At 48.2% G+C, this 13,553-nt stretch overlaps 1 pseudogene; it reads left to right on the top strand.

Annotated features, from left to right (window-relative positions):
• Positions 1–293: 293 nt before the first annotated feature.
• On the top strand, positions 294–12,947 carry LOC113457342 (annotated as a pseudogene).
• The last annotated feature ends 606 nt before the right edge of the window (positions 12,948–13,553 follow it).

Below are 13,553 nucleotides of genomic sequence, written 5' to 3'. Positions count from 1 at the left end.
GTTAGGCAGGAGGACTCACTGGTCACAGTGCTGGAGGCAGGACTCCTCAGACTTACCCCGGCTGCCTCAATAGGCTCTTTCTTTGTGCTGCCTTTGACCCTGGTCATGCCTATGTTCTTCCTCCTTGTCCCTGAATCACTGCGATTGCATCAGGTCCCACTTGTCACTTTGAGTGGAGCATCCCAGAGAAGCACCTTGGCAACCTCATCCCAAGTGTCTTATGGGAAAAGAGAACCCTTGCGATTACTTGATTTCTCAACATTTGAACCCTGTTCTTTGCTTGGAGAATCACCATGCTGCCGCCACCACTCTCAGTGGTGCTGGTGCCGGTGCTGGTGCCGGAGCCTGTGCTGGTGCAAGTGTCTATATGTGGCAGTCTTAGCGTGGAGTCAAAGCAGCCATCCAAGATGTAGTATGTCCAGCAACACTTTCTTCTCCCAGAATGCCTTGCATCCGGGCTCAAACTTTAGCAACCGGCTCGGAAGGAAATGGACGGTAGTGGTGGCAGGGACAGTGCAGCCACTGGGCCCAGCTCTGGAGACAGAAGAAGCGAGAATGTTGAGTAGATGTACTGAAGTACCAGTTAGGCCAGGTCTGTGCTGTACTTGGATTCCTTGCTTGTGCTGTTGACCTCCATATGGTTCTCTCGGCTGCCTAGTGTCCTCTTGAAAGATTTCCTTTGCTATAATTAAGCCCAAATTGGTGTCTCTTGCTTGCTTTTCAGAACCGTTACAAGCAACACCTGTCTCCCCCCTGCCTCAAAGCCCATCACAGTCCCTTCTCTTCATTCTGTTTTCTTTGTGGATCTCCAAGCTTCCTCTATACAAGGATAGGGGGAGGAATCCATCCGAATGCCTGAGGGGCTAGAAAAACTACACAGTAATTATGATGGTCATTGATAACCCAATGTTTTGGCTTCTTTAATAAATAAGCGAAGTTAAAGGATAAAGCTGGCCACAAAGGTGCAAGCCTCTTGGAGAAGCCCACACATACCCTAGAGCCATACTGGAAGTAGCCACGCTGGCAGGAACTTCAGCAGATGGTCCTGGGTGGTCTCCTGAAATCTCTATCAACTCAGGGTGGCACAGCCAAGGTTTGCATAGCACCAAGGGAACACAGATGTGCTGGGAAGCCTTGATAATGAAGTAAGAGGACACAGTGGCACCTGCTTTGACCTGGCTACCAGGCAGACCACAGACAAAGGTGCAGGGCTGTGGGCACCAGTGTCTGAGAGCCAATGAGCACCCAGTTCACGAGCTTCGGGCAAGGGGCTGGAGGTTAAAAGACACAGACACACACAGGCAGAGAGACAGCGACGCGGGTCATCCTTGAATTCCCCAAGAATGCCCCCTTTATTGTGTTCAGGGGCAGATTATACAGAGATAGCCATGCTCCAGCCAAACTCACCAGAAACCACTCTCCTGCCATCAGGAACTCCTGAAGGTCTCATGCTAAGAGCATCTGTAGGCACTCAGATCAAGGGATTACAAGAAATTCAGGATCTGGGGTCTCACTGCTCCCAACACTGAAGATCTCTGTCACAGTTACACCCGTTCCTCTCAGCCCAGAAGGCATCCTACCTAAATGTGACATCTAGAAAGAAGGGGAGAAAAAAAATCAGGCAGTGATTCCACTTTTATCCAGTATATTGGAAAAGAGTTATTAGTGATGTAATGTGGATGGGGGAGGAGGGGGTTGAAGCTTAATTTGGTTTAATGGGGAAATTTTTTTTCAGTGAGTTACTCCCTTGAATGACTCAGCAAAATGTATGCCCTCTTTACCTCTTGGGATGGCCCGAGATTTGATATGGGCTAGGTTGGGAGGGGTGAAGATAAGAGGTTAGAAAACATCTCCCTTTCAACTCAGCATCCCAGGGGTGGGGCTGGGGTAGTTAATGGGAGAGCACTTGTTTAGCATGCACTCTCTAGGCCCAGCCCTCACCACAATACTCACGGGCCCCCAATATACAATTTCAGCTGTCTGAACTTACAGCACATCTGTGTTCTCTTGCTGCTCTGCAAACATTGACTGTACCACCCTGGATTGACGGGGGCTCTAGGAGACCATCCAGGGCCATGTGTGGTTAAATCTCTGAACTCACTGTCAAGGAAAGTCTCCACAAACTGGCCTTGAAAAGTGATGTGTGCCCATTGGTCATATGGAAAAATCAAGATTCTTATTCTTGGAAATTCACTTATTTCCTGGGAGGAAAAAAAATGCTGCATTTAATTAAAACAAGGTGAGAAGAAAAAAAAACAAAACAAAGTGGAGGAATCAATACATTTCCATCTGCCTTTGCTACTTCAGACTCTGTCTTTGCACGTTCAGGTTTAAAGGTTGTTGAGCACCTATTAAGAGTATCCCCAAAAGATTAGCATTCTGGGGCTACCAGGCTGGACCTGAAATCCAGCCCCACCCCTATGCCCATTCCACACATCCTGTCCATCCTTTTCCTGGGCCCTTTGGCTCTGTGTTATTTCAGAAGCATCTCTTTTGGACAAGCATGAACAAACGGTCCCGTTTAACCTCTTGTTTTCACGACAGCTTTGGATTCCACAATAGCCAGGATCACATCTGCCCTGTATGCATTTGTTGCTTTCTGTACTGTGACTCGGAGCACAGACACTCCTTTTCTGGTCAAAAGCCAGAGGTAGGGAATTTGAGATATTCCCTGAGAAGTCAGTCTCAAAGCCAGGAAGCCCCACGATCTCTATTACTTTAGGTGTCCGTCCTTGTGTGGTTGCAGCTCCCAGTGGGCAGCTCACCCCACCCTGACAGTTCCATGCCAGTTATCTCCTCATTTAGAGGGCTTATTAGCTTCCATCAAGATTTCAAAGGGAAGGGGCTGGAGAGATGGCTCAGTGGGCAAGAGCCTTATTGTCCTTCCTGAGGACTAGATTTTGTTTTCCAGCATCCATGTGGAGATCCCTGTGGAGATCTTGAACTCTCTGATGCACATACAAACATGCAGGCAAAATGCTCATATACAGATAAAATAAATATCTAAAACAAGCAAACAAACCATGCATATAAAAATTTTAAGATGTCTAAGGAAAGAAGAATATAATTTTTCAGAGGGGAGTAAGTTCTTACCTGGGGATTAACACCTTGAGTTGTATTAATGACCTTTCTCCTTTTCACCCCCCCCTTCCTCGTTGTTTTGTCCCATTCACCCCCCTCTCCATTGCCACCATCTGTGAGGAATGGCTGGAGTGAAGGAGGCGCTGAAGCCATTAGAATATTCTGTTGCTGATGGAACAAGCCCGTGGAGAGCAGAACTGAAAGCAAGCCTTTAAGCACGAGGTATCGGCCCTAAAGTGATTCTGGCCTTAAAGTAGATTTCCCTCAAATCTGAAAATCTTGAAGGGTGGGCATGGAGCTGTTGCTTCACACCACCGTCTAGGAAAGGGTGCACAGCCCAGCATAGTAAACTCCGTAGGAGAGGACCAGCCTTCCTTGTGCTGGCGTGGGGGATGGGTAAGAGAGAAGAGACATTCTCGATGGAGGAGATTGTGAGAGAAAGATACTCTACAAAGTGGGCAGAGAGAGTGTGCGAACATTCTAGGTCTGGACATTTCAGATGCCGAGGAAGGACCTGAAAGTGTCTTCAGTTCCCGTTTAGAAGTCCACGCAAGTTCTCACCTTGCCAAGGCATCCACCTGCAGGTCGAGTGATTTCAAGAAATAGTGGTATGGCACATTTAGCTAGAGAGTAAATCTGAGATACAGGGGGCCCATTCCCCTGGGTGGGGTGGGTGTGGGGCTCCAGTGAGATTTACAGTTTCCTGTGTGGGCAGGTGGTAGAGAGCTGGTGGGGGGCTGGTGCTAAGATGGCTGAGGGAGAAGACTGAGGGGGGCTAGTAGGAGACAGGGTTACCCTGGGATGTAAGAGACCATCATGGGACCCCACAGGGTGATCTCTGGATACCGCCCACCCATGCTTAGTGGAAACTCCGGGACAATGGGGAAGCCTGGAGTGGGGGTTTGTTCTGCTGGAGTGGAACCCACTTCCTGACCATGCTGTGGGGCAGGAAAACTGCTCTGAAAGGGGCTCTACCACCTTGGTCAACTCAATTAAACCCTGATTGCCCGAGCAATGACACCAAGGGGATGAAAGGTTTTAAATGAGAGAGAATTTACTTAGAAGCCATAACATTCATTTCTTTTATCTGTTCATTTGTTTAGTTTTTTATTTTAATTTCAGTAGAACTAGAACTTCATGAGTTTAATTAAGTACAATTTAGAGTTTCAGCCATTTGGGTCACCACGCAGCTGAAACCTAGTACACCACCCAAGCGGATATGATATAAAGTGGCCATGAGTCAGCTTCAGGGACAGTGGTAGCAGGATCAGTGACTGTCATTTTACTTTCAAAAGCCTTGGGAGGGGGCATTTTCTTCAGCAGGTAGTCACGGTGTGTGTCCTTAATCCTGTAAATAAGCCCTTAACTGGTACTTCTGTAAGTAACCCCAGTTAAATCGCTTCACCCCCTGCCCCCACCAAAAGAAATCAAGAAAGTCAAAGGAAACTAGTTGGGAATTAATTGGGAGGGGATCCATGGGAGGGACCCAAGAGAAGAGAACGAAGTGTCAATATGATCAAAATACACTATCTAGATGCAAGAACATGTCCGAGTGAAACTCACCATTAGACATAATTAAACTCTAAATCAATAAGCGAGAACCTCCCTCTGGTGGGTCTACAATATATAAAAACTGTTACAGCAAAAATAAGAACAGCCTTAATTTCTTTTTTTAATGGATGAAGGAACTCCATTGGCATTTCACAAAGATGACGCACAAACTGGCCAGAAAGCACATGAAAATTGTGCACGGTATCTATAGTCATTAGAGAATTGGAATCTAAAGGGGCGATAAAACACAGCTCACACATATCACAGCGAACGCTGACCAGTGTGCGGGAACGGCTGAGAAGTCAAGGAGGATAAGACATGCGGGTTCATTGTAAAGAGTCACGGAACAGCTCCTTTCAGGGGTCAGAAACCACATCACACCACCCTCCGTCTCTCAGTGACCAGCCTTAAGGATCAGAAGTTGTGTGTGTGTGTGTGTGTGTGTGTGTGTGTGTGTGTGTGTGTACAAGAGCATCATAGCATAAAAATACATAAATAAATAATTAAATTTTAAAAAATGTAAAGGCTGTAAAGATAGATCACTGAGAAAAAGCAGTGGCCACGCAAACCCAGTGATATGGATTCCGTCCCTGAATCCCATGCTGGAAGGTGAGAACTGAATCTCAGAAGTTGTCTTCTGCCTGTCAAATGCAGACCATGGTGTCCCCAGGTGTGCATATTTGCATGTGGGGGTATAAGTACACATGCTAATAATAGATAAAATTTAAAAATAAGAAAAAGAGTACTTAAAGCATCATACTCAGACACTGGGAACAGTCTGGCCTGCTTAGTTTTTTTTTTGTTTTTCCTTTGTCAACTTGATACAAGCGAGTCATTTGAGAAGAGGAACCTCAAGTGAGAAAATGCCCCCTCCAGACTGGCCTGTGGGCAAGCCTGTGGGGCCTTCTCATGGTTGAGGATTGGCGGAGGAGGGCTCAGCTCACTGTGGGTAGTGCAAGCGGGTGGTCCAGAGTGCTATGAGAACGCAGGCTGAGCAAGTCATGGAAAAAACCAGTAAGCAGCCTTCCTCCATGGTCTCTGCGTCTGTTCCTGCCTCCAGGTTCCTGCCTTGAATGCTTTCTCTGACTTCCTTCAGTGATGGAGACCTGACAACTGCAAGCTGAGAGAAACCCTTCCTTCCCCATGTTGCTTTGGGCCATGGTTCTATTATTGCGGTAATAGAAACCCTAACGCACACCCAAAGGCTTGGATTCAAACAAGAACTGAAAGTGGTTTGCCTGTCCCGTGGAATGTTGCTCAGCGTTCCCAAGACTCATCATTCCACCACATGGAGGGAGTCTCTAAAACAATGCTGAGTAAAGAGGCCAGATGCAAAAACAAAACAACAACAACAACAACAACAAAAAAAAAAACATAGACTGTACAATCCCACTTCTGTAAATCCAGAACAAGCAAAAGGAAGCCATGCCGATAGAAGTTCAAAAGTAGTTGGTGTATGAGGGAATGTTCCAGAATTAATATATGCTGTACCTTGTTTCCAGTGATGGTTACACAAGCACATGCAATTGGCCCACCCCATCCAACGAAACGCTGCTGATCTGTGCATTTTATTGTAAATAAATTATGCTAATCTTTTTTAAAAGTTAGAGGTTTGGCTTAATTTCTTGTAGTGGGCATCTCCATCACAGCCTTCAGGAAGGCCTCAACCCTCTGCTCCATCCCTCTGCCCGCCCCTTGCACACCCTTGTCTTCCCTGCCATGATCTCTAACTGCTCTAGAGTCATCTCCGCTTCTAAACCTCAGCACACTCTAAATCATAGTGTGTGTGTGTGTGTGTGTGTGTGTGTGTGTGTGTGTGTGTGTGTGTGTTTCTCAGCAAAATATGGATGTTTTGAAACCACTTTCCCCTCTAAGGGCCTCCTCCTTCCTTGTTAGCTCTGTGCTTGGCCATTTCATAAATAATGCAGTTCCCTCTCTTGTCTCAGTTACAAATGCAGCTCTCTCTCTCTCTCTCCCTCTCTCTCTCTCCAGTCCATCTTCCTCTTTCCAGTGACCTCTTGGTTTCTCACCTCTTGTTTAGCAATCACCCTTGCCTTCACTTGACTAAGAGTTCACCCAACCCAAAGGACACTCTACTCCAGGCTTAGCACATTTTTTGAGGTGTGTCACTCTCTTCTAAGTTTCTTTTGCCAAAGCCAGGGGGCTGCTGGGCTCCCTGCTCCAGCCTGACGTCTGTATGGGAAGTCCCTTTGTGTAAGTGGTCTCCTAGGAGATACCAGGGCCTATGCATACACCCTGCAGCCAGGACAATACATCCAACATCAGTTTCTAAATCACAATGGTTTTGAACCCTTGCTTGCTGTATTGGAAGCTTCCCAAAAGTCATACTCCCCAAATACTTCCTAACACCACACTGACCAGACAAGGAGCGGGCCCCGGTCAGCAAAGCTGGAAGTCTATAAACCCAAGCCTCCAGTTCTGCAGATGACCTCAGTGAGGTTGGGGCCTTCCTGTCCTTCCTCCAGATTGCTCTTCTTAACCTCATTTGGGAAGCAGATAGCATCCTTGCCCAATCTATTCAGCTCTGTGCTCGGGTTATCCCCTAAGGGCATCAAAGGCTGTCCTGGAGTCCAACCCAGGTCCTTGAAGATCACTTCTTCTCTGGGCTGCTTCCAGCTGTTAACGGCATCAGGGAGGCTCACTCCTGAGAGACGTCAGCTCTAAAAAAGCCAGTGGGTGAAGCCCTGACAACTGGGGTCAGAGGTCAGGCTGATGACTGGTAGAAAGGGTCCCCAGAACCAGTCCTATAAGTTGACACATTTTCTCGGATACACACAGTATATTAGCCCACACGGGCTAATAGTAAAAGAATGAGCAGGGCAGAGGTTCATTAGGAAATAATACCACGAAGGGGGAGGGGCTCATGAGCCCCCACCTCTGGCTGAAGAGTTATTGATTATTGATGGCTATTGGAGGAGAGATAGTTTTCTTTAAGCAAGTAGCCCTGATAGATCAATCACATCTCAGGGGATGGCCTCGCACTCCTGCTTATATAGGGCCCAATAGATTATAAAAAAATTAATTAAATTGTATTTTAATAATGAGGATGAAAGTTGGAATGGGGGTGAGAAAATGGGGGTGGACCTGGAAAGAATTAGTGGGGAGGAATAGGAGGTGAATATGGTAAAACATCATTTGTATACATGAAAAGTGATGCCAGGAGGTGCCATGATGTATGTCCTCATAGGGGCAGCAGCAACAGCTTCTTGGTAGACAAAGGACCCCTGGGGAAGAGGGAAGTTATTTTTTTATAGAAGAATATAGGCCACATATAGGATGAGGCATACTGGGAATAGAGGTGCTGTCTCCCAGGCCCAGCCATGAGTCCAGGGCAGTTTCATTGATCCGGGGAAGCTAATTCTTCATGGTCTATGGGCAGGGAGGCCTGTGGTGACTACATCTGTGGTCCGACATAGTAAAGTGGATGCTGTGGTGGGGGATCATTCCTAGGCTGACAGCATCCTAACCCATCCCTCCTCTGACCCTCTGTCTGTTTAGTCCCAACCCCAAACCTGTCTGTGGGGTTAAAGCCTGGAATACAGCCTGACCCTGCCTAGGTTCACTCATGTTGACAGGTTGCTTTGGCCAGCCTCTATCTCAAGAACTGCTGGCCTTGGGCTACCCCTCCCTCTGGGGCCAGTATCAGGTGTCACAGGAGAACCATGCAGTGATACCAGAGGTAGGATGGAAACAAAGTGGGTTGATGAGAGAGGAGGCTGGGAAGACAGGCAGAGAGACCCAGAAGGCATGCTCTTCTTCCTTAAAGATGGTGAAGGCATGTCCATGGTTGCTTATGGGAACTGGCAGCTGACAGTGGGCACTCATGATGGCCCTGCCTCACTCTCAGGCTCTTTGAGGCTCCACCCACTTTCATTTCTGCTCTCCTGTCCCGCTCCCTGACTCATGAACAGTCTCCGGCTAAAATTCGTGCAGATTCAGCACAGTGGGGACTATCCTCCTGTCTCTGTACTTCTCCTCTCCACGTTCTCACACAGTCAACCTCTTTCTTGGTGTTCTGGGGTAGCTTAGAAAGCCCTCCATGAATTGCCTCTACCAGAAAGGCCCACTTCGTAGCTTAAGTGCACTAATCCCAGAACTGAGTTCAGCACTAAACCTTCAATTCTGGTATTATAAAAGGTATTGCCCGCAGATAAAAGCCGGTGTTTGTATCCTACGCCTTAATTCATATGTTGAGATCCCAGCGACTATGGTGAAGGTATTTAATCTAAACTTCAGGAAGTGTCTCAGTTTCTCTTTCTCTTGCTTTGATAAACACCATGATCAAAATGACTTGGGGAGAAAAGGGGCTATTTGGCTTGCATGTCCCGGTAACACTCCATCACTGGAGGAAGTCAGGGCAGGACCACAGGCAGAAACCTGGAGGCAGGAACTGATGCCAAGGATGCCAAGGTCATGGAAGAATGCTACTTACTAGCCTACTTCTCATACTTTGCTCAGCTATCTTTCTTAAACCACCCAAGGGCCACACCCTTAGGTTTGGCATATACCCCCTTGTAGGCTGAGCCATTCCATACGAATAATTATCAAGAAAATGTCCCTATAACGGTCTGATGAAGGCATTTTTTTTCAACTCCTTTCCACATGACTCTAACTTACATGAAGTTGGCAAAATCTTCAACAGAACAGGAGGTGACTGGGCCATGAGGGTTAAGCCCACATGCTAACACAGGCCCTGTGGGCTGCCTTACCTCCTGTCTACCATGTGGTTACACAGTGAGACATTGGTGGCGTGTGGATTCTGGGGCCCACAGGGGGTTAAGATGAAAGAGTTAGAGTACCTAGCTTATGTACCTCTACCACTGGGGGCGGCGGATAGGCACCTCAATAGGTTGGAAATCCAGAATGGAAGGTGCTTAACTTGTACCCTACCATCCAAAGAAGGCCAGTGTGTGATGGCCTATGGAGTATCCAGCCCCTTTCTCAGATGGGTACCTGGGCACTGCTCTATGTCTCTATGGAGAGACACCATTTCTTCAAAGACTCTGCTTTTGCCCACAGCCTTCAAACTTATAGCTACAGTGTGACCTGCTCTCCTAGTCTGGCAAGTCAAAGCAGGATTCTTTAGCAAGCGAAGTTTAGTAGAAATTAAGGAAGGTTACATTTTCTGCACATCCGAGTCTTAGGAGTTTTATACTCACTACCAATACCTAGGCCTAAGAGATTTTGTCTCGTCCCATTCTCCTGTGGAAGTCAATGCCAGCAAGATTTCCTTGGCTCCTGGAGCTGTTTGCTTCAGATCTGGGTGGGGCCCAGAAGGGGTAGTCACAACTCTGGAGGAAACTCCTTCGGATTTCTTCCCTGGGCATGGAGCCACACGCATATGTAGTCACTGCTGACAGGCCCGCCCAGGGCCTTGGAGAGCCATTCACCTCCAGACTGCTTCCCGATGTCCGCTCCCTCTGCCCCCCTCTCCTTTACCCAACTTACCCACTTTTTCCTGCTCCCGGAAAAATATTTGGACATTACACACTCCTCCAGTCACCAGGAACAGGGGACAGAAGATGAGGGTGAGTCTGTGGTTGCCTAGGTGACCTCAGAGCAGTTCAGTCACGTAGTCAGCCCCTGGGGGGGGGGGGCTTGGACTGGGTGTCAGCTGCCAATCTGAGGAAACTAGCCCCTGCAGCACCTGGGTACTGTGCCAGGGATTTGAGAGCTCAGAGCATCTATGGGCTTCACATCTGTGTTCCCAACACTCCTCTGCCCTTGACCAACTGGGGCTTTTGGACGGCAGGGCCGGGTAGGGCTAGTGTGAGTCCTCATATCGTGTCCGTTCTTGCTGTCCTTCCTTCTTGAGCGTCTCTCTACTTCCCTTCAGACTTCAGCGATATTGTGGAGGCCAGAAGCTCACATGGCTCAGGCTAGGAGTACTGATTACACATAATTCAACAGACAAAAATTAAGTCAGAGATGGATTTTTCTTCACTCACATCCTCCCAGAAATCTCAGACACGAACATGCTCCTGGACCCTGTGACACTTCTGCTGGCCCCTCTTTTTTTTTTTTCTCCCTCAAAGAAGAAAGGACAAAATGGCAAGAACAAAATCCTCCTTCACCAAGTCCTTCTCTCCTGGAGTCCATGCTCTCTTCCATGCCTCTGCCTCCGAGTGCTGGGATTAAAGGCATGCGCCACCACCGTCCAGCAAATGTGTCCCTTCTTAAACTGTCAGCAAAATGGAGCCTTCCTCTCAGGGTCTTCTTGTCAGTCATTTGACCACCACAACAAGTAACTTATATATGTCTTTAAAAGTTTACTCCCTTTAAAGTATGGCATTAGAGGCATATGGGTTGCCTTGGTCCGTAGAGTGATTTCTAGCATGTGTGGGACACAGGGTTTGATCTTGAAGACTGTATATATCAGTGTGCTGTATGCATCTGTGATCTTGGCACTTGGGAGGTGGACAAAAGGATCAGAAGTCCAAGAGCATCCTTGGCTACATCCTGAATTTGAGGCCAGCCTAGAATCCCTGAGAATATGGGGGAGGGAGGAGAGAGAAAGATTGATTATTATTAGAGAGGCCTTGGCCCCTGCAACTGTAGCTTCAAGTACGCACGTCAGGCAAGCGTGCCTACTCTAATTAGCTCCATCTTTTAAATTCTTGAAACAGTTAAGTCCATACAAGAATTTTCTTTCCTTCCCTAGAGATCAAATCTGTGCCTTCATCAACATATAGGAGATTGGAGATGCTCATCTCTGGTCCACTTTGAAGTTTTGGGTGAGGCATGTAGATTCTCACCCGGCAAGGGTTATGCAGTGTCTGGGCCTGTCTGGATCCTTGGAGACACTGCCTACCCCTTCTGTGTCTCGTTCTCTTACCTGTGAGGCAGCTTTTACAGTGTCATTCTAGAGAGTGTCTTGAATGTTTATGGGAACAACCACTGCTAGTTGGACTGACTTAGATGATTCCTGTGTGGGGCACTGTTCTAACTAATTTAATCTTTGCATCTGCTCAGGAAATAAGTTCTATTCTATCCATGTGTACAGAGGAGCAAGCTTAAGGCCAGGGAAAGACACACAGGGTGTTTTCAAAGCCACATGACACATAGGTGGCAGAAGTGGGGTCCTAACTCAGGCAGACTTCAGGGAGCTCCTGCTATGTTAGCTGGCTCAGGCAGAGAGGCAGCTATGGGAACCAGCCTCAACTGCCTGCAAGGGCTACATAGAACACAATCGTGACCTCAGTACATCAGACACCCCAATATTTCGGGAGAATTTGGCCATCTGGATGTTTATTTAACATTCCCAAATTTAAAATGTCAAACCTTTTCAAACTTTCTGTGAGGAAAACACAAAACAACCTAGCACTATCTCCAGGCCATCTCCAGCTCAGGGGTGGTCTGTCCATGACATTCTGGTGAAGGCCAAGGAAGGTTGGTTTAATCTCAATCAGTGTTCCACGGGTTGTGGCTGCCTGGAGAACAAGGTTGAGAAGACTTCAGAGTCTGGCCTCTGAGAAAGACTGTGGCAATCCATTGGCAATGTCTGCTATGGGTATAGCCTGGGAGAATTATAGCCCCTATGCCATGAGTTTGCCTCAACAGGTTAGATACTATGCTGGAGAACTAGCGGTCAGTCCCACCCTGATTGCACAGCCAGCCCTTCAGGTCTGAGACAGCCAGGGGAGGTAGAAGCCTCGGGACGGCTCGGGAAGATGTCTCCACTCAGCTCAGCCTCCAGCTGGGTTCCAGCACCAGCACAGGCTCCAACAGTGCTCCAGCACATCCCGAAGCTGCAGATCTAGCTGTTCCTCGGGCTCCCTTGGCTCTTCTCAACAAGGCCTGACAACAGGCGGCGTTCAGGCTCCAAATCTAAACCACCTGAAAGAGAGAAAAGGCGAGGAAAGGGCAGGGCCCTTCGCCTGAACCCACCAAAGTGCGCCCTGGGAGGCTCGCCAGGAATGTGATCAAGGCTCATACCATGAAAATGCTTTCGGGAAGATAAAAATGATTGGCATGTCTGTAGAAAAGATGTATGCACATCTCTCCAAAGGCTGTGCATTTGTAGAATTTGAGAACCCAGATGAAGTGGAGAAGTCACCCGAAACACATGGATGGAGGGCAACTGATGGTCAAGGGAACATGGTTACTGCTTTGTTGCCCCCCCCAACCACCATCTCCACCACTCCCCTCCATCACTCCCCCCCCCACCTCCAACACTCCCTTGGTGATTCAGTCCACCCAGGAGACCGCTTCTACTGCTTCCCATGTGGCGCAGGTCACCCACACATATGATAAGGAGGTCTCGTTCCCCAATGCGCCCGCACCCCCATGCATAAGAGATCTCCATCTCCCGATCTCCCTGCAGTGCAAGAGCCCCTCCAGTTCCAGCTCCTCCCCACAAGCAGGGACATTGATGCTTACCTCTGTAACTTATGTTCCCCAGGCTCAGTTTTGTCCTTTCTCTAGCCAAAATGAGGAGGATCTGGTGGGAAGGATCCCTTCCTGGGGCAGACTTTGAAGAGAGCAGTGGAGATATTTCCTCTGCAGGAGGAGTCTGGCTGCAGAGGTACTGTTGACTCAGGAATGTGCCCTGTAGTTTTCTGGCTAGAAAGTTCACCCCTTCCCGAGTCTGGCTGGTAGCAGAGCCAGCTGGGACAAGCAAGCCTCCATACGGCAGCGTGGGCAGCACGCCGTTTTCCACAGATGACCTAGGACCTGTCAGGCAACCTGGCCGTGCCCTTGCGGCTGCTGTGCCACATCTGCAGAAAGCGGACCAAGCTGCTGTGCTGTTAGACCTGACTACGTCCCCTACTGAGTCTCTCTTCAGCTTCTAGGGTTAAACCCTTTTGAAGGGTTCCTCTGCCCCATAAAGGGTTGTCTTTCCCTATCCCCACATCTCCGTCTCTCTCTGAAATTGGTGAGACAGTTCTACAGGGTCCTCG

The sequence above is a fragment of the Microtus ochrogaster genome, chromosome 22 (assembly GCF_000317375.1).
Source record: "Microtus ochrogaster isolate Prairie Vole_2 chromosome 22, MicOch1.0, whole genome shotgun sequence".
Taxonomy (NCBI): domain Eukaryota; kingdom Metazoa; phylum Chordata; class Mammalia; order Rodentia; family Cricetidae; genus Microtus; species Microtus ochrogaster.
Note: the sequence above shows the minus strand (reverse complement) of the source record. Positions and strands in the feature narration are given on the sequence as shown.